This window comes from Scyliorhinus canicula, chromosome 10 (assembly GCF_902713615.1).
Source record: "Scyliorhinus canicula chromosome 10, sScyCan1.1, whole genome shotgun sequence".
NCBI lineage: Eukaryota > Metazoa > Chordata > Chondrichthyes > Carcharhiniformes > Scyliorhinidae > Scyliorhinus > Scyliorhinus canicula.
Window position 1 is genome coordinate 39571841 of NC_052155.1, and position 21513 is coordinate 39593353.

The 21513-nt window shown below is 42.5% G+C and overlaps 1 long non-coding RNA gene across 5 annotated transcripts in view; it reads left to right on the forward strand.

Moving 5' to 3' along the window:
* Positions 1 to 271: 271 nt before the first annotated feature.
* The window catches only part of LOC119972304, a 52311-nt gene continuing 31069 nt past the window's right edge, over positions 272 to 21513 (forward strand). Inside the window, exons 1-3 of one of the 5 annotated variants that reach the window (XR_005462035.1) lie at positions 272 to 616; positions 5950 to 6300; positions 17453 to 17684. This is a non-coding gene — a long non-coding RNA (uncharacterized LOC119972304). The remainder of the gene's footprint in view (positions 617 to 5949; positions 6301 to 17452; positions 17685 to 21513) is intronic. The other 4 variants (XR_005462034.1, XR_005462036.1, XR_005462033.1 and 1 more) reach the window with 4 other exon arrangements.

Consider the following 21513-nt stretch of genomic DNA (forward strand, 5'->3'; position numbering starts at 1 on the left):
GCCGGGCGTCGATCAAAAAGGAGAGGCGGGGCAATTACGTAATCGGAATGTCTCCCGTCCTCTCCCCACCCCCGGACCCCCCCCGACACTGAGCGGCCTGTCAATCAGGATGGAGAATCCGCCTCTCCACCGCCGCGATTGACGGGCGGGCGAAGGGCGCCCTGGGGTCTGATTGGGCAAGAGTCCTGTCATTCAGAAGCGAGGCGGGGCGGCCTGGAGGCAGCCGGCGGCACCCCGCCTTCCGATTGGTGGTCCGAACCGCCAGTCCAGGGAAATGGGCGGGGCGTGGCAGGAGTGACGGTTTGGGCCTAGGTGATATTTTGTTGTGAGGGGAAACAGTAGCTTGGAGAGAGAGAAAAACACCAGAGGGAAGAGAAAAAAAAGGTCAAACGAAAGACGGAGGCGAATCGGAGACAGACGGCCGGGATCGGACAACCGGGAACGTAGAGCATAAGCGGTCCCAATGTTTTATTAATTTCTTTTTTATTTTCAAAATAAAAATCGACGGCGTTTGCTGTGGGAGCCGGTGTCGGAGGGAAGGGAGCGAGCGGTTTGGTTTACGCCGAGCTGGGCGGCAGTTGTAGGGAACAGGCCGTTCCTCCTGCAGGGCCCTTCGGTGAGTGACCCAAGAATGTTTTGACGAGCGCTGGGGATTGCGTTAACTGGCAAACATTTTGGGGCAAAAGGGAGAGAGAGAAATAAATCTGCGAATTTTACATTTGAAAATCTTCCTGCCTCTCCGGATGTCTCGATCCTTTTAATAGGTTTAATACCGACTAGATTTTTACATTTTCCGCGCCTAAAATAAACAAATATCGTTTTGTAAATACTTTGCAGCAAGAGGTTTGATTTTTTTTTACATTGCAAATTGTTCATACTGCTGGAGTTGATGTCCAGGTTTGTAAATGTGTAGGATTTTGCTTTAGGTGTGCTCCCAGCATTTCTTCTCCCCTCTCTTTCCCCCCCCCCCCCCCCCCCCCATCATCCCATCTGAAGTGATATTTTACATTTCATTGGTCGAGTGCATTGTTTTCCCCGCTAATTTATGACCCGGTTTGCCCGAGAAGTGGCGACCGCTCGGTTTTCTTTTTGCAGGAATGTCACATGAAGTGTCCCCCTCCTCCTTGTCCACATTAAAAAATATATATATTCTCCTCTTATCTCACTTGCATTGAGACAGGGGCCAGCCGGGTTGCAGTTTGGGCGTCTGATCGTTCATCATGTCTGTAAATGTTCAAAATGGCTTGAGTAACAAATATTGGCTTTGTTGTGTCTTGCATGGGATGATTTTTTTTAAAACCAAACTGATTTCCCATGGCATTGCTCTTGGGTGGTCTTGGCACTGGAATGTGATTTGATGAGGTGCTGGCCCTTTAAGACTGCTAACCAGCTGCTGGGTGTGGGAAAGTGGTCGCCTGAGGTCTACTGGAGTCTAAGAATATTTTAGATTGCTGGTGAAAGATTTAATCCATTGTGAAAGACACGAGAAGGATGTCCCATCCGTGGTGAACTATGAAAGTTAACGGTGGCATCATATTGAAACAAAAGGCATGTAATATTGTGAAGATTAGTGTGTGGCCTGTAGAGTGGGGAAAATGTTAGAAATCAGCAAAAGGTGACATTTTTTTAAAAAGAGGGAGAAATTATAGTCTGGAAGTAAAGTAGCAAGAAATCTTGAAAAAAACTGAAGTAAGAGCATCTTATGCATGTATGTAAAAAGGAAGAGAGTAGCTAAACTGGGTGTTCATCCCTTTAAAGAATGAAACTGGGGGGACTAAATGGGAAACTAGGAATTAACAGAGTTTGAATATGTATTTTGTAAATGTAAGATGCATAAAGCATTCCAATAATAATGAGAAAATAAAGGGCAAAAAGGAGTGGAGAATTTAGAAAATCCATTGGAGAAAGATTACCAGGAAAAATAAAGTAAGTAAAGTCGCCTTAATCTCAGATGAGCAGAGGCTGTTTTCCCCTTGGAGAGTTGACTGGTAATTTAACCTGAGCTTCATCCCACTTCAGCTGAGGAGAAAGTTTGAGAAGGCGGGGTCTTAATGAATAACCTCAGCCAGTATGGGAATTAATTAGCGCTGTTGGCCTCACTGCATCACCAAACAGACGTCCAGCCAACTGAAAATAATGGGAGTAAAAGCTGACTATTACTGTGAGTTGATGGTCTCCATCCTGGAGTCTAAAAAGAAGTGGCATCACAGATAGCGGTTGTAATCTTGCAAATTCCTTAGATTCTAGAAAGGCCTGTGTCAATTGTAGTACTGCAAATGTATTCAAGCAAAGTAGACAGAAAGTAGACCAGTTAGTCTAACATATGTCATTGGGGAAAATGCTGGAATCCATTATTAAGGAACCAGTAGCAGGACATCTATAAAATCAGACAAAGGTCAGCATGATTTTGAGGAAATAGCGTTTGACAAATTTATAGTTCTTTTGAGGATTTAACAAGCAAGATGGATAAAAGGGAACAAGTATGTAGTATATTTGGATTTCCAAAAGGCATTCAGTTAGGTTCCACATAAAAGGTTACTATGCAAGGTAAGAGCTCATGATGTTGGGATTTTATCTATATTGGCATTGATAGATGATTGGTTAATGACCAGGAAGCAATTGGATAAGTGGGTCATTTTCAAGTTGGCAAACTAACTACAGTAGTAGAGTGCTGCAGGGTTTAGTGCTGGGACTTCAACTATTCATAATCTATGTTAATGACTTCGAGGGGACCAAGTTCAATGTTGCCAAATTTGCTGTCAAGATGGCTAGGAAAAAACTTGTGATGAGGACATAGAGTATGCAAAGGGATATAGAGAAGTTGTCAGTGGACAAAAAATTAGCAAATGGAGTATAATGTGGGAAAGTGTGAGGCTGTTTACTTTGGCAAGAAGAATAGAAAAGCAACATATTAATTAAATGGAGTGAGGCTGCAGAATGCTGTGGTACAGTGGGATCTGGGTGTCCTTGTACATGAATTCCAAAACATTGACATGCAGGTACACTGAGTATTTAAGAAGGAAAATTGAATATTAGCCTTTATTATAAGGAGGTAAGAGTATAAAAGTCTTGCTGCAACTATACAAGGCAGACCTAGAGGACTCTGCATGATTTGGTCTCATTTAAAGAGGGATAGACTTGCTTTGGAAGCAACTCAGACAAGGTTAGAATAATGATCAGTGGGTGATTTTATTGAAAATATATTCTGAGGGGGTGGGTGCATGATGTATTGATGCTGAAAGGATGTTTACTCTTCTGGGGGAATCTGGAAGTAGTGGACGCAGTTTAAAAACAAGAGGTCTCCCATTGAGATGCTGATGAATTGCTTCTTTCTAGTCGTCATTTGTCTTTGAAATTCTGTTCCACAGAGAACAATGGAGGCTGGGTCATTGACTATAGTCAAGGTGAGTTTGACAGATATTTGATTGACAAGGGAGTCAAGACAGCAGGAAAGTGGAAGTAAAGCCACAATCTGATCAGCTATGGTCTTGTTGAATGGCAGAGCAGGCCTGTTGGGCCAAATGGTCTATTTTTTCTGTTCTTTGGTAGGCCAGGTCACTTGCGTACCAGAAACAACAGGAAATAAATCACATTTCCCTTTTAAACTTTAGGTAAGATTTGTTTATAATTTACATGTTTTAGGAGTATTATATGCAAGAAATACATATGTTTTGTAGTATTACTTGTGGTAATTTGACTGTTTAGAAGGACAAGAATGTTTTGCTGCTAAACTGGGAGCTCTGCCTCTGAGGCCTCAAAGTCCAATTGTTAAGTAAACAAGCTCCGGTCAATCAGTTAATTGTCATGTCTGAGAACTTTGGAGACTGGGAAGTGATTATAATATTTAGGCTTCAAGCCATTGGCTGTTACAAATTTGGAAGAGAGCATCAGATCGCTAGTAATCTGATCTGTTTTGTGCCTGCTTCAGACAATGATGCTTCCCTGCCGCTGATGAGGTGAGGTGTGGAAAAGAATGTATGTTATATATTGTGATTGAAAATCATAATTCAATAACCTGTTCAAATTAAGTTGTAAGCTAATGCATGTGTTACTATATTTATAATCTTTGGAAATGATTGTGATTAATCCCAACTAAAGGAATAGCTGTAGAACACTCAGTCAAAAAGATTAAGTTTTTGTACATTGGATTCTTCACACATCAGAAACAATTTGTTTTGCCTTTATAAGAGTACCTTAATCCCAGGCATTTTAGGTGCCAACCTTGGCTTCAGATTCACCTCAGTTAGACGTTCGTGTTCAATCCCCAGTCCAGTGATTTGCACGGTCTGGGCCAACACCAGTGTAGTAGTGAGAGTGCAATGCACTATCAAAGATGCCACTTCTTGGAGACATTAAAATGAGGTTCATTTTCCCATTTTACGTGGCCGTAAGCGATCCCATGGCACCATTTAAAGAAGACCAGAGATGTTCTAGTATCCTGGCCAATGTCACTAAAAATAATTGAATTGGCATATATCCTGTTGCGCTTGTGGGACTTTGTCACAAAATTGGCTGCTGTGCTTGTATGACACCATTGACTAAATTTCAAAGGATTGGATTTGTTTATTGTTACATGTACTGAGGTACAGTGAAAAGTATTTTTCTATGAGCAGCTCAAACAGATCATTTAGTACATGAAAATAAAATAAACAGAAACTACATAATAGGGAAACAAGGTACACAATGTAAATTCATGGACACCGGCATTGGGTGAAGCATACAGGAGTGTAGTATTAATGAGGTCAGCCCATAAGAGGGTCTTTTAGGAGTCTGATAACAGCAGGGAATAAGCTGTTTTTGAATATGTTCGTGCATGTTCTCAGGCTTTTGTATCTCCTGCTCATTGGAAGAAGTTGGAAAAGTGAGTAAGCTGGCTGGAAGGGGTCTTTGATTATGCTGCCTGCTTTCCCCAGGCAGTGGGAGGTATAGACAGCCGATGGATGGGAGGCAGGTTTGTGTGATGGACTGGGCTGTGTTCACGACTCTCTGAAGTTTCTGGCGATTTTGGGCCGAGCAGTAGCTGTACCAGGCTGTGATGCAGCCAGATAGGATGCTTTCTATGGTACATCTGTAAAAGTTGGTAAGAGTCAGTGTGGACATTGCAAATTTCCTTAGTTTCCTGAGGAAGTATAGGCACTGTTGTGCTTTCTTGGTAGTAGGATTGACGTGGGTGAACCAGGACAGATTTTTGGTGATGTACACCCCATGGAATTTGAAGCTGTTCACCATCTCCACCTCGGGGGCCCATTTGATGCAGACAGGGGTGTGTACAGTACTTTGCTTCCTGAAGTTAATGACCAGCTCTTCAGTTTTTCTGGCATTGAGGGATAGATTGTTGTCACTGCACCACTCCACTAGGTTCTCTATCTCCCTCCTGTATTCTGACCCGTCATTGTTCGAGATCCGACCCACAGTGGTCGTGTTGTCAGCAAACTTGTAGATGGAGTTGGAACCAAATTTTGACATGCAGTCATGTGAATGAATTGACTGAAATGTTTTGAGATAGCCTAAGATTCTGAAGGCTTTAGGCACATGTCCTTCCTTCCATGAACACTCCATTTGAAAAATATCTATTTTTAATTTTGTCAGTTGGTGGCTGAACCTTCAGGAGGACCTTGGAAAAAATATTGTTGACACTAAACCATCTTTGTTAATGATGATGGTTAACCTTGATGTCTAACAAATCTGCCACTTTTTTTTTAAACAGGGGAATTTATGTTTAGCCTTTGCTTTGCAATGTCTGCTGGCCCAATTTTCCTGTGGGTGGTACCTTGATTCATTTCTTTCCTCCACTGAATTATTTTTTCCATTTATTGCATTAACCTGTATTTTTCCAGATAGATGTTTTTCACTTAACAATGGCCAATTAGGTAAAGAACTGTGCTAAGTTTATGCGAGGAAGCATTTCTTTATGCAGAGAGACTGGGAATTGTTTCCTTTTGTTTGTAGCCAGCAAATTTCTTCGTTCCCAAGAGGAGAAAATGAAGATAGATATGCCCCATGAGGTTTGTTCCACAGAGCAGTGCAGACCTCCTGCTCCACAGCAAATACCAAAGGAAGACACAAGTTAGATGGAAGGCCTCTACCCAGCTCAAACCCAGTGGATGACTGGTACTACCAAACAGAAACAGAATTCTATCTGTCATGAGTCTTAGCTTTCTGGAAAACTTGACAAAGTTTTACATAAATGGCTGTTATCTGAATTCAAAGCAGTAGACATCCTGCTAAAACTTGCAGATGTAGAGGAGTTGACTGAAAATAAGGAAGCAAAGGATTCAAGTTTTGCCCATCCATGTGAAGGTAAGTTATTGATTTGGTTACCTGGTAGAAGACACACAATATGGATAATGGGTATATACTTAAATAGAGGGAAGTGACTAGCGATAAGCCATAAGGATTTGCTTTGGTGTCTCAATTATTCAATTGATTTAGTAGATTATCATAGAATTTACAGTGCAGAAGGAGGCCATTTGGCCCATCGAGTCTGCACCGGCTCTTGGAAAGAGCACCCTACCCAAGGTCAACACCTCCACCCTATCCCCATAACCCAGTAACCACACCCAACGCTAAGGGCAATTTTGGACACGAAGGGCAATTTATTATGGCCAATCCATCTAACCTGCACATCTTTGGACTGTGGGAGGAAACCCATGCACACATGGGGAGGATGTGCAGACTCCGACAGACAGTGACCCAAACTGGAATCAAACCTGGGACCCTGGAGCTGTGAAGCAATTGTGCTATCCACAATGCTACCGTGCTGCCCTAGAAAGCCATACATTCACTCTATCAATTCCTGGGAAGATGGGGTTATCTTATGAGGAAAGATTGGACAGGTTAGGCCTATATCCATTTGAATTTAGAAGTGTGAGAGATGATCTTGCTGAAACACGTAAGTTCTGAGGGGAGTTGATACCTCAACGCTGAGAAGATGTTATCCTTTGGGAGAGGGGACATAATTTTAAAATTAAAAGGTGTCCCATTTACAACTGGGTTGAGAAGACATTTTTTTCTAAGAGTTGCGAACCTGTGGAATTTTCTTTACCAGAGATCAGTGGATGCAAGGTCATTGAATATTTTTAAGGCTGAGTTACAACAATTCTTGGTTGACAAGGAAGTCCAAAGGTTAGAGAGAGTAGACAGGAGAGTAGAGTTGAGGCCACAATCAGATCAGCCATGATTTTATGAAATGGCAGAGGAGGCTTGAGGGTACGATGGCCTACTGCTGCTCCTAATTTATTTGTTCAATAAAGCTTGGTGGGATAATAAGTAGTTTAGAGGCGATAAAATTACAAAAAGCAATTTGATAGATTGAGCAAGTACACAAAACTGTCAGATACACGAGAGCATATGACTGCAATACAGTGAGTGTGAAGTCCTTCTTTGGTACTAAAAAGGGATAGATCCTAGTATTTTTTTAAATGTTAAATGGATGTTAATGTTAAATGTTCAATAAAGGAGCTGTGGAAGTCTAAAGTGACTTAGGTATTCATATGCACAGCTCAATAAAATATTGTGATACGGTATGGAAATTAATCATAAAGAGTAATATTCCATTCGTCTTTTTGTTTAGAGGACTGGAATATAAGGGGGAGGAGTTTTCCAACAGTGATACAAAGCCTTGCTTTCATCACTTCTAATACATGGTGCCCTTTTCTGGACACTGCACCATTGAAAGGATATTCTGGCTGTGGAAGGAGTGTGGGGCTCCAAAGTTAAATTATGAAGGGAGATGACATAATCGAGGGTAGTAATTAATAAGAATATAATAATCGCTTATTGTCACAAGTAGGCTTCAATGAAGTTACTGTGAAAAGCCCCTAGTCGCCACATTCTGGCGCCTGTTCGGGGAGGCTGGTACGGAAATTGAACCCGCACTGCCAGCCTTGTTCTGCATTACAAGCCAGCTGTTTAGCCCACTGTATTAAACCAGCCCTAATTCTTGGGATATAGATGGTTAAGCACAGAAGGAGACCGTTTAACCTGTCATATCTGCACTGGCTCTCCGAAGGCACAATTTACATTACATTGTGCTCCTGTAGCCCTGTACATTCTTCCTTTTCAGTTAAGAATCCAGTTTCCTGATAAATGCTTCAGTTCAACCTGCCTCCACCACATTCTCTCAAAATACATTCCAGATCCTAGCCACTTGCTGTGTGGAAAAGATTTTCCTCATGCCTCCATTGCTCCTTTTGATGATTACCATAAATTCTTGCTTTCTTGTTCTTGATTCTTCCACCAATGGGAAATGTTTCTCCCCATCTACCTTGTCCAAACTCCTCATGATTTTGAGTGCCTCTATCAAAGCTCCCTATTGTCTCCAAGGAAAACAGTCCCAACCTCTTCAATCTGCCTGGATAACTGAAGTTCCTCATCTCTGGAACCATTTTTGTGCATTCACACTAATTTTGATTGGAAGATTTTTGGATTTTGAAAGGGGAATTGATAGGGTAGTTTGAGGAAAATCATGGGGAAAATTCTGGGTTATTCGGGCAAGAAGTTAGGAAACACGACTTCACACTAAGATGGAATAATCTCTCAAAAAAGAGTGATGCTAGTTAAATTAATTTTAATTGGAGATCGCTGGCTTTTGCTGAATTTAAGGAAATGGTGCCAAAGCAAGTGGGTGGATTTGGGGTACAGATCAGCCATGATCTCCTTGAATGGTGGAACAGGCTCATGAGCTGCATATTGTATGTTCCTACTGGAGTGATATCCAGCCAGTGAGTGCAATACCATAGAGACTGATTTTGGGACTTCTATTCTTCCTATTCTATATATGGATTCAGAAACAAATTCGGACAGATTTGCAGATGCTCTGCTGCGTGGGCAAAAGCAGTTGACACTTTGAAGGCAGTAACTAAATAGAGTAACTCACTTCCTGACACTCAAAAGTCTGTCCAACACCTACAAGGTACAAGCCAGGAGCGTGATGGAATACTCTCCATTTGCCTGAATGAGTGCAGCTCCAATAACACTCTAGAATCTCTACATTATTGAGGCCAAAGTAGTTGGCTTGATTAGCACTCCCTCCAAAACCGATGCACAATGGCAGCAATGTGTACCACCTCACTGCAGCAACTTACCCAAGGCTCCTTAGACAGCTCCATCCAAACCCGCAACTTCTACCACCTAGAAGGACATGGGCAGCAGATGTATAGGAGCAGTGCCACCTGCAAGTTCCCTTCCAAGCTACGTACTATCCTGACTTGGAACTGTATCACAATATCATCATGTAATATCTTCACTGTCACTGTCAAAATGCTGGAACTCTCTACACCACTGGAAGTGTACCTACACCACATGAAGACAACCCACCATCACCTTCTCAAGGGCAATTAGAGATGGACAATACATTCTGGCCTAGCCAGCAATGCTGATAACCTGTCAAAACAAATTTAAAAATGAACTACAGAAGAACTGAACAATATTTGCAAGTAAACAGATCTGTAGTAGATGACCTTGGGAACTATATGCATGTTGTATTAAAACTAAGGTAATGCACAGTAGAAGATTGAATTAATGTTGAATTACTCAACAGATGGGATTAAACTAACTGGAGAAGAGATTATTCAGGATCTGGGAATGACAGACCCAACACACAGTATGTCAGTAAAGGTTATAGAATGCTGAACTGTACAGCTTTTGCCAATTATGTAGTGTATGAATTTGAGGCCAAAGTGCTGTATCTATGGTTACCTTGAGCTTCTGACCTTCAATCTCTAGACCTGTACAAAGGATAAGTTTGATCTTTAGTGTCAGAAAATAGTGTCAGAAAATTGAGTTATCGGGCAAAGCAGGAAAATTCAACCCTAAGCTTTGAAAAACAGTAAACGAGAAGGAAGTTTTACTTGTGACTAGAAGTTTGTTCTTTTTAAAAGAAAAAGTAAACTAACTGGGAAGAAGTTGACAGTAGATAGAGAAATGGCTCTCATTGGCAAAAGGAGGAGGTTAAAGTTGATTGGTTAAAGAACCAATGGCGGCGAAAGAAGAATCAATCTTTCTAAAGCAAGTAGAGTCAGATACAATCGGAGCTTTCCAAAGGAAATTGGATCATTTTCTAAAGATAAAAATATTACAGGGCCACGTGGAATGGGACTGAATGAGTTTCTCTTTTAGAGAGTTATGATGATTCGAATGACCACCTCCTGTGCTATATTCTATGATGCTAGGAAGTGATTATTTTCCAGTGACTGTAGTGGAGGTATAAACTCTATTTTGTTGTGCTGTGAAACTGATGATAGAATGGCTTAAATTTGATGAATAGTCTCATCTACACTGTTATCTTTTTATGTGCTGAAAGAGCTCCTTCATAAATTTGAGATTTTTTCACACTGCTTGTGAAGTTCTAAATTGGAGTGTTCTAACCCAACAATAGAGAATATGGCCTAGGTTTTCAGTTGGAACACTGACAGAAATGTGTTTAAAATGAATAGGTTACAATGCGATTTGGAGGAACTACAGAGAATTAGATGATTATTTAAAAAGGAACAATGTGCAGGGTTATTGAAGAGAACGCAGGAGCATAGGTGAATTGCTCATTCGGAGAGCCAGTGCAGCAGACACTGGGCCAACTGGCAGCCTCCTGTGCTGGAACAATTCTGTGATTATGTGAACTTAATTTTGTAGCAATATTGGGGGCTATCTTGAAGCAAGATGACAATTTAAAAAAAAAGATAATCGGTGATTGAACTGTGAAATTCCCTGCATCCTTCAGGCTTTTCTTCTTGCTACAGTCTACTGACTTTTTAAAACCCCAAATTAAGGTCATTTTATCAAATTATATATATTTTTCCATCCCTGGCTATGCTTTCATCATGGCCTTTCAGTTATTGTTTTTTAATTGCAGATAAGGGGCCATTTCTGCTCACTAAAGCTATTGAAACTCCAGCAAATATTGCCCTCAATTTGTGTACAATATTCATACATTACTGCTTGAAGCAGTTTGTGGGGTTATGTTTCTAGCTTCTATCATTTTTTAGTTTGTGGTGAGCATTTTTTGAGTCGTGAGCCGCAGGGCGGCACGCTAGCAGTGTTAGCACTGTTGCTTCACAGCTCCAGGGTCCCAGGTTCCATTCCCGGCTTGGAATATGAACATACATGTTATCCCCATGTATGCGTGTGTTTCTTCCGGCTGCACCAGTTTTCTCCCACAGTCCAAAGATGTCTAACAATGTGCCTGTTAGGTGGATTGGCCATGCTAAATTGCCCTTTGTGTCCAAAAGGTTAGGTGGGGTTACTGGGTTATCGGTATACGGTGGAGATGTGGGTTTAGGTAGGGTGCTCTTTTCAGAGCCCGGTGCAGACCCGATGGGCTGAATGGCCTCCTTCTGCTCTGTACATTCTATGCAGCCCAAGTATCAGTGGAGTGTTGATGGTGCAATTCGAGGTGATGAATTAAGAATGCTGTATGACAACCAATTTGTACGGGTACAGCACTACGTATTGGCTAAAATTCTTTTCTTTTTGCCCCTTGTGTGTTGGTATCAAGGCAGTTTAGTGACAATAGTAAAATCTCCATAGTCCCAGATTACCATAGGCTTCTTTCTACTTTGAGAGGGAGAGCTATCTGGTGGTGGTTTAACCTGAGGATCACCACACCTCCGGCGAGGAACAAGGCTGAGAAAGTGGGCCTTCATGAATAACCTCAGTTGGTATGGGAATTGAACCCGCGCTATTGACCTCACTCTGCATCACAAACCAGTTGTCCAGCCACCAATACTGGATTAGCCAAGCCCATAATTTCCTTAACCTCTAATTTATGTCCTAACCAAAGGCATTCAGGTTTACATTCAGCACAGTGAGTTTCTAAAATTTGTCTTTTCACAATATTCATATTGATTCCAAAGCTGGGGGAAAAAAAAAAAATTTTTTTTTAAACAGTTTTGCACAATTTTTTTACCATTTAAACAAATGATTCAGTTTTCAAACCCTTTGACTGTTTACCTTTGGAATATCAGAAGTAAAAATGGATCTTGTATATCCAGTATAGCAGTTTTTAAATTGATTTATTTATTGTGAGGCTATATCATGCCTGGCATAATTTGATAAATAATTCTGTAAAGCAAGTCATAAATCACTCAATTTTGTCATTTTTGTTATCTTCTGAACCTCGTGTAATTTTATCATTCGTTAGTCCTGACAAGGACATGTTCTATTTATGTTGCACGAGTTTTAAAAATTGCTTCAATGGCATTTTCACCCTGCCCTCAACTCCACCCCATAACCTTTCGTGCCATTCACAATCTACAAGTGCTGGATGCACTCAGTGGCCACACATTCGACTCTTTGATTTAGTTATGGGTTAAACACCGACATCAGGACTTGAGTTTGTAATCTAGATTGGTGTTCCCATGCATTATTTAGAGAATGCTACATAGTCGAGGTGCCAATTTTTGGATAAGATGTCAGTCCAAGGCCCATCTGCCTGTTCTGGTGGATGCAAATGTTCTTGAGCTATTTTCAAAGATCAGGAAATTATTGCAGTATCCTTTGTTTAGCCATGTGTATGTCTGCCGAGCTCCAGATCATGAATGTTTAAAGCAGTGGCACAATTGCTAACATGCTCTTAAGTTATGATTGTTAACATTGATATACCTAGGGTTTATCTTTTACTCAGTAAAATGTCCTTTCAGTGCTCTTGGATTTGCTAATGGTGCGAAATTTTTTGAAAAGCACTGAATTTATTGCCTGGCCTGGCTGTAGTGCACTTCTGGGAGAAGACTCGATCTAAAATTTAAAGACTAATCCGTTAATACATAACCACAAGTCCAAATGCCAGCAGCAGGTTTCTAATGGGAAATGAGCCATCAAAGAAAATATTATCAATGGAACCAAAATTAAATGACTATTAAAGGTAATTGGTTGGGATTATCAAAAAGTGAAGTTGGGCCATGTTACAGGGGAGTCTTATTGATGGTGTAAACATATATGGTAGAGTCCAATCAAATTAAACAGCAAGATTGCTAACAGATAGGTGAAGTCTCCAGTGTGTTTACATATATATGTCAATAACACCCAGCTCTCTCTCTCGCCACCACCCACTGGTGACTCTTTAATTATTGGATGCTAAATAATCAGATTGCATATCTGCCATCCAAAACTTGAAGAACAGAAATGTTCTCCAGTTAGATACTGAGAAAGCTAAAGCCTTTATTTTTGGTCTGAGCTCCAAATCTATTCCCTACCAACTCCATCCTGGCAACAGCCACAGACTACACCAATCTATTGGCAATCGTTCTGTTGTACTTGACTGGTCTCTACCACTCTGGCACAGACGTTAGCACTGCTGCATCACAGCGCCAGGCACCCGGGTTCAATTCCGGCATGGGTCACTGTGGAGTTTGTACATTCTCCCCGTGTTTGCGTCGGTTTCCTCCAGGAGCTCCGGTTTCCTCCCACAGTCCAAAGATATGCAGGTTAGGTGGATTGGCCATTCTAAATTACCCCTTAAGTGTGCAGGGATGTGCAGGTTAGGTTAAGGGGTTGTGGAGATAGGGTGTGAAGGACATGGATAGAGTACTTATTCGAAGGGTTGGTGCAGACTCAATGGGCTGAATGGCTTCCTGCACTGTAGGGATTCTATATACCGTATATACTCGCGTAACATGCGACTTTTGAGCACCTAATTTGAAGCCTAAATTTCGGGGGTCGCATGATACGCGAGGTACAAAAATCGCAGGTGTGAAATGCTGGCCAAGATAAGTCACATAGCATCCAGCTGGCTTTACTAGCGTCGTTCAGCCACTTGCCGTTTCCATTCATAAAAACATGAATGGAAACGTCAAGTGGCTGAACATCTTCCCATCAGAATGCTGTGGTCAAAATCTGAAGAGTAGTATTCTGATGGGAAGATGGGATGAGTGGATTCTGCTGTGAAAGCTGTTCGCGATTCGAACAGCTTTCCAGCTGGCTTTACTAGCGTCGTTCAGCCACTTGCCGTTTCCAGTCATAAAAACATGAATGGAAACGTCAAGTGGCTGAACATCTTCCCATCAGAATACTACTCTTCAGATTTTGACCACAGCATTCTGATGGGAAGATGTTCAGCCACTTGACGTTTCCATTCATGTTTTTATGAATGGAAACGGCAAGTGGCTGAACAACGCGAGTAAAGCCAGCTGGAAAGCTGTTCGAATCGCGAACAGCTTTCACAGCAGAATCAACTCTGCAGAAACCACACACAGTGATACCATTTGAAAGTTTTAGTTTCCAAAATTAATTTCCAAAAATGTCACTCATGATACATGAGGCATACCATAAAATCATGTTTTGGGGACGAAAGTTTAGGGGGCGCATGATACGCGAGATCGAAGGATAATCGAGTATATACGGTATTTGCACCATCTGTCAGGCTGCCTCTGTAACATGTCCCAACTTCACTCGAGTGTCGGCTGATTTACTGAAATCATCGTTCATGCTTTTTAACTTCTAGACTTAACTATTCCAACACACTCCTGGCTGGTTTTCCACATCATACAGTTACCCATCCTGTATGATCGAGGAACCTAGCACATCAGTGCAAACGATAAAGCTAACGCGTTTGCAACAATTTTCAGTCAGAAGTGCCAAGTAAGTGAATGATCAATCTCTGCTTCCTCTGGAGGTCTGCAGCATTACAGATGCTCGTCTTGAACCAATTCAAATCGCTCCCAAGTGATATCAAGAAATGGCTTAAGGCACTTGACACTGCAAAAGCTATGGGCCTTGACAATGTTCTGGCAACAGCCATGAACCCTTGTGTTCCAGAGCTTGCTGCGCCCCTAGCCAAGCTGTTCCAGTACAGCAACAAACGCTAGCATCTACCCGGCAATGTCGGAACCTGCCCAAGTATATCCTGTGCATGAAAAGCAGGGCAAATCCCACCTGGCCATATACAGCCCCATCAGTCTACTCTGAATCATCAGTAAAGTGATGGAAGGGGCCGTCAACAGTGCAGTCAAGCGACACTTGCTTAGCAATAGCACTGAGGCTCAGTTTGGGTTCCGCCAGGATCACTGCACTCCTGATCTCATTACAGCCTTAGTTTAAACATTCACAAAAGAGCTGCATTTCAAAGGTGAGATTGACTGTCCTTGACATCAAGGCAGCATTTGACAGAGTATGATCTCGGGAGCCCTATCAAAACTGGAGTCAATGGGAATCGGATGGAGGGAGGATTCACTGGTTGGAGTCATAACTGGCACAAATCAAGATGGTTGTGGTGGTTGGAGGACAATCATCACCGTTCCACAACACTACTGCAGCAGTTCTTCAGGATAGTGTGTGAGGCTCATCCATCTTCAGCTGCTTCATCAATGACCTTCCATTCATTTATTAGATTAGAAGTGGGGATGTTCACTGCTGATTGTTCAGCACCATTTGTAACTCCTCAAAAACTGAAGCAGTCAATATCCAAATGCCGCGTGACCTGGTCAATGTGAAGACTTGGCTGACAAGTGGCATGTAACATTCATGCCAAGGAATTACAATTTCCAAAAAGACAGAATCTAACCATTTCCCCATGACATTCAATACCATTGCTATCGCTGAACCCACACTATCATCACCCTGGGGATTGCCATTGACCAGAAACTGAACTGGACCAGCCATCTAAATACTGTGGCTATGTGAGCAGGTCAAAGGCCAGAGATCCTACGCTGAGTAACTTCCCTCCTGACACTCCAGCCATTTGCAAGGCACAAGTCAGTGCGATTAATACTCTCCACTTACCTGGATGAATGCAACTCCCAACATAACTCAAAGAACTTGACGCTATCCAGGACAAAGCAGCCTGCTTGATTGACAATCCTTCCACAAACATTCACTCCTTCCACCACAAATGCACAGTTGCTGCAGTATACCATCTACACGGAGTACTGCAGGAACTCACCAAGGCTGCTTAGGAACACCTCCCAAACCCATGAATATTACCATCTAGAACAGAGGTGGGCAAACTACGGCCCGCGGGCCCCAAAGGTCTTTATGCGGCCCACCAAGATCAAGTCATTTAAAAAATTAAGGTTAATGGGGGGGGGGGTGTTACTGGTATAGGGTGGATACGTTGACTTGAGTAGGGTGATCATTGCTCGGCACAACATGTGTTTCATGTGAAGTTTCTACTTTTAAAATATTGATTAATAAAAATTAATTGCTTTTTTTTTTCTTTAAAAACCTTTTATTTTGGCTATTTTAAATATTAATTATTTTACTTAATATACTATGCGGCCCTTTAAAATTGTGAATTTCTGAATGTGGCCCTTGCACGGAAAAGTTTGCCCACCCCTGATCTAGAAGGACATTGGTAGTAGACACAGGGGAACACCACAACCTGGACCTTCCCTTCCAGACATGGGAATATATTGTCATTCCTTCACTGTTGCTGGGTCAAAATCCTGGAACTCCCTCCACCATCGGGACATAGTGGTGCAAGAAGGGAGCTCACCACCATCTTATGGGCAGTAAATGCTGAGCTACCAGCAACACCCACATCTCGTAAATAATAGAACATAAAATGACACAATTGTCCCATTCACCTTTCACCCACCTGCTGCGGTACATTAGCTCCATCAAGCACGATCTTGATTTTAACATTCTAGTCCTTGTTTTCAAATTGCTCCATGGCCTCGCCCCTTCATATCTCTGTGATCTCCTCCAGCTGCACAATCCTCAGATATCCATGCTAATCTAATTCAGGATTCTTGAGAATCCCTGATTTTAATCACACCAATATTGATGGCTGTACTTTCATTTGCTTTGACCCTTGGCCTTGGAATACCCGCCCTACACCTCTGCTCTTCTACCTTGCTCTCCTCCTTTAAAACACTCCTCAGAACATACCTCTTAGTCCAAGGTTTTGGCCGTCTGACCTAAATCCTAAAATACCTACAGTGCAGAAGGAGGCCGTTCAGCCCATCGAGTTTGCTCAAACCCTTTGAACGACCACCCTACCTAGGCCCAATCCCCCGTTCTAGTCCTGCAACCCCACCCTAAAGGGCAATTTAGCATGACTAAGCCACCTAACCTGCACATCTTTGGAATGTGGGAGGAAACAGGAGGAAACCAACGTGGACAAGGGACAAATTCCACACAGTCACCCAAAGTCGGAATCAAACCTGGGTCACTGGTGCTGTGAGGCAGCAGTGTTAACCACTGTACCACCATGCCACCTTATTGGTTTTATTTTATAATGATCCTGTGAAGTGTCTTGCGATGTTTTATTGCATGAAGTGAGTAAAATCAATATAAGATTTTGTTGGTACATGCTGTGTAGTGTGGCATCCAGCCAGGAAAGTCATATATTTTGACGTGGTGCTTTAGCTGCAGGTTTATTTCCAATGGCTGGAATCAGGCTTGACAGATAGATTTCTAAGATTTTTGACCCAAGAGAAGTTCCCTCTACCTAACCATCATCAACTTAATCAGTTACCTTCTCTTAAGATCAGAAATGTAGCCATTACTGTATTGTTTCTAGCTCCATATGCTGCACTGTATCTTGGATCAAGGAACAAGCTAAGGATTATGTTCTCGGCAGGAACTGGCTCACCACCTGATTTCTACAGTATCGTCAAGGCTCATCTGAATTGTAATTTATGACCATTTGCTGAGTTAGCAACTGCAGTAGCAGTCAAAAAGCTCTACACTATGATCAAGCAATCATTTGGATTGGTGCTCCCTGCCCTCTGTGTCCATCCTTCAATGATCAGGTGCGTTGTAATTGGACTATATACTATTTGCAAGATGTACTGCAACATTTCACCAAACTTATCTTGTAACTCCCAGCCCTGTGGCCTCCATCACTGGGAGAGACCAGAGTACCGTGGAAACATCTTGTCCATGTCAACAAATGTAATGTATTTCTTTGGTTGCTGGGTCAAAATCTTACCTAAAGCCATTATTGGAGTACCCTTGGCACAAGGACTGCAACAGTTCAAGGAGATTGGCTGTAAATAGGGCCATGTCAGTGTTGGCCACATCCTGAGAACATTTAGCCTTATTTGACGATCACATACCAACGAGCATTTTTGTCCACCTGAGAAACTCCGTGTCACTGGTCAGGTCCTTGGTTTGCTGATGAGCCCGAAGCTGGAGCCACACACTTGGCAGGTGTTTCCAGGAGGATGAATTGGTCTTTGAATTTTAGATCGCTGGTACTCTCTTCTTGGACTCTTTTTCTAGACCTCTTGCCGTCAGGTGTTCTCAAAGAATTGTGTTCCTTCAATCCGAGGTTCCTCGAAGTAAGTTCTTCTGAGCAAGGGTCTCCCAGGTGATGATGTCCATGTTCCATTTCTCAAGATAACTCTCCAGGGTGTCTTTGAAGCGATTTCTTTGTCCTATTCTTTTTATGTTTTGGAGCCTTCCTTGAGCTGGAGGAAGAAGGTTTGCTTTGGCAGTTGGGACCCTTACTTCCTGGGATTACCATAGAATTTACAGTGCAGAAGGAGGCCATTCGGCCCATCGAGCCTGCACTGGCTCTTGGAATGGGCAGCACGGTAGCTTTGTGGATAGCACAATTGCCTCACAGCTCCAGGGTTCCAGGTTCGATTCCGGCTTGGGTCACTGTCTGTGCGGAGTCTGCACATCCTCCCCATGTGTGCGTGGGTTTCCTCCGGGTGCTCCAGTTTCCTCCCACAGTCCAAAGATGTGCAGGTTAGGTGGATTGGCCATGATAAATTGCCCTTCGTGTCCAAAATTATCCTTAGTGTTGGGTGGAGTTACTGGGTTATGGGGATAGGGTGGAGGTGTTGACCTTGGGTAGGTGCTCTTTCCAAGAGCCGGTGCAGACCCGATGGGCTGAATGGCCTCCTTCTGCGCTGTAAACTCTATGATAATCCTAAGCACTGTCCAACCCAGCAGAGTCGGTTTTGGATGATCATGGCCTCAATGCTGGTGCTCTTGGCTCCTTTAAGGATGCTGATGTTAGTTCACCTGTCCTCCCAGCTGATGCAGAGAATCCATCTTGGAGAGCATTGATGCTACTCTCCAGGGCCTTGAGATAATCTCTGTATGTGATCCCACAATTCCGAGCCATATGGAAGAGTTGTGAGGATGACTGCCTAGTGCACTAGCATCTTGGTATCAGCATGCATGTCACAGTCGGTGGAGATTTCATCCTGAGGCGTCCAAAGGCAGCACTCACGAATTGTGGGATGTTGGATCTCCGCATCCATGTCAGCTTTCGATGAGAGGTGGCTTCCCAGGTAGGGCAAGTGTTTCATGTTTGGGAGGATTTCTCTGATCTTGATGGAGGGAGAGACTGGATCCTACCCTGGGGAGGGTCGGTAAAGGACTTGAGTCTTGAGGTTGAGGCTGAGACCGATTCTTCAGTATGCTTCCATGAAGGCGTAAAGCCTGACTGAAAGTTTTCTTCCGAGAGAGCAGAGATGGTGTTGCCATCTATATACTGAGGTTCCACGAGCGATATCCATGTTTTTTTCCTAGTTTTCAATCTGTTGAAGTTGAAAGATTTTCCGTCCATCTTGTAGACTATGTCCACTCCACTGGGAAACTTGTTCTTGTCAAGGTGAAGGATTGTGGTGATGAAGATGGGATAAAGGGTGGGGGCGATGACTCATCCAGTCTTGACTTCAAAGGTTTCTGTCTTATTTCTGTCAGTGAGGACTTTGCTAACTTCTTGTTGTGGAGGACTCGGATGTTGATGAATTGCTCTCGACTGCTAGCCTTTGACAGGGTCTTCCATAGCAGACTAATTCAAAAGCCTTGGTCAGATCGATGAAGGCCATGTTAAGTGGTTGGGGTTGCTCCTGTTGTCGAGCAGAGACAATCGTGTCAATTGTTTCACTGTTTTGGCTTTCTGGACGGAAAGAGAATCATATAGGTTGCACAGATGGCCGTGGCGTTCCTGGGAAGAGATTGTTGAGGAAATAATTAGTACATCTCAATCCTAACTACTATCCAGTAATAATTCCTGGAAATTTGCTGTATGTTTTGATACCTGGTGAGGACTGAATTGAGCTTAATTGCTGTGTGTGATTGTGAAACAATTCCGCACTCGACCACCCTTTTAACCAATGGCAGCCAATTCTCGAGCTTGCCATGTACAGTGACTTTACCACCTTCAAGTGGAAAGGTTGAATTTTTAAACATCTCAATGACGGGGTCAAGGACTTTTCTGCTGGCTTAACTTGTAGCAAAAATAGCTTTATTTCACAATCTCTACACTTTGGATTGAAATGTAGTTTAGGTGCAGGAAGACTTGCATTCACACACTCTCTAAAATATCATGAGTGTGGCTTGCAATAATTTTTCTTGACGTTGAAAATTGAGCACCTTACACCTGCTAGTGGTTAGGGGAAAGTGCCATTATTTATTTTTCTTTTTGTTGTGGGTTAAAGTTTATCTCTCTTTTTTCTTTCAAAAAGGTCAGACTTCTTGAGTTTAATTGTGAAATTAGACTCCTCATACTAGTCTGCTAAAACTTAAGAAAAACAGCATCTATTTGACTTAACTCCCAATACCAGCTCCTGGAGTTCGCTCACTCTGCTCTTCTGACATTAAACATTTAATCACTTAACTTTTTTTTAAAAAAGCAATGTTAGCGCATTTTCCTACTACTGGTTCTGGTAGGTAATGCCCCAACAATCTCCTTTGACATCTCCATTTGCTCACAAAGCAATGTTACCAACCCATTGACCAGTAATATTGGTTTATCCTATTTTATCGCAACCTCTGAAAATTGCCTCCATATGAGATCTTTAAGTTTGTTTAAAGTTGTGGCATATGCCAGTGTTCCTAAGATAAGCCAACTATGTTTCAGTCTGCAAGGTAAAGGACTTGGCTTTACAATAATCGTTACTATTTGCATTTCTATAGCACCTTTTTTAATTTTTTAATTCATTCATGAAATGTGAGCATTGCTGTTGAGGCCAGCATTTATATTGAGAAGATGGTATTGACCTGCCTTCTTGAACTGCTGCAGTTTGTGTGGTATAGGTACATCAATTTACTGTTGGGAGGGAGTTTCAGGATATTGACCCAACATACATTTCCAAATCAGAATGATGTGTGACTTGGGAGGGGTGTTCCCATGTGTATTTGCTGTCCTTGTCATTCTGGATGGTAGCAGTCGTTGGGTTGGAAGGTGCTTTCTAAGGATGCTTATGTTTCTTTTCAAGAACAAAGCACTTAACAAACAAAAAAATTCCTATTCAGAGCAGGAACTAGCTTTATTAATGGTGTGGGTGTGGGGGGGGGGGGGGGGGGGGGTGGGGGTGGGGGGGGGGGTTGGCGGTGGTAAGACTTGGTAAGTGCAGAGGAGTTGGCTGACGAGGGTCAGTAGCCAGTGGAGGCTCTGGCTGATGTCACCATATAATCTTGAGGTAGGAAGGATCTGTGATGCGGGGGACTGTTTGGTGCCATAATTTCCTACTCTACCTAAAAGGCCTGCAGCTCAGAAAGAACCTACCTTAGCCCCAGTCTGAAACTTCCCAGCCAGTACTCGCTCACACCTTCCACCAACAAAATAAAGGAGAAAGCAGTGGTCACTCAAATAGGTAATATTATTGAAGCACCTCT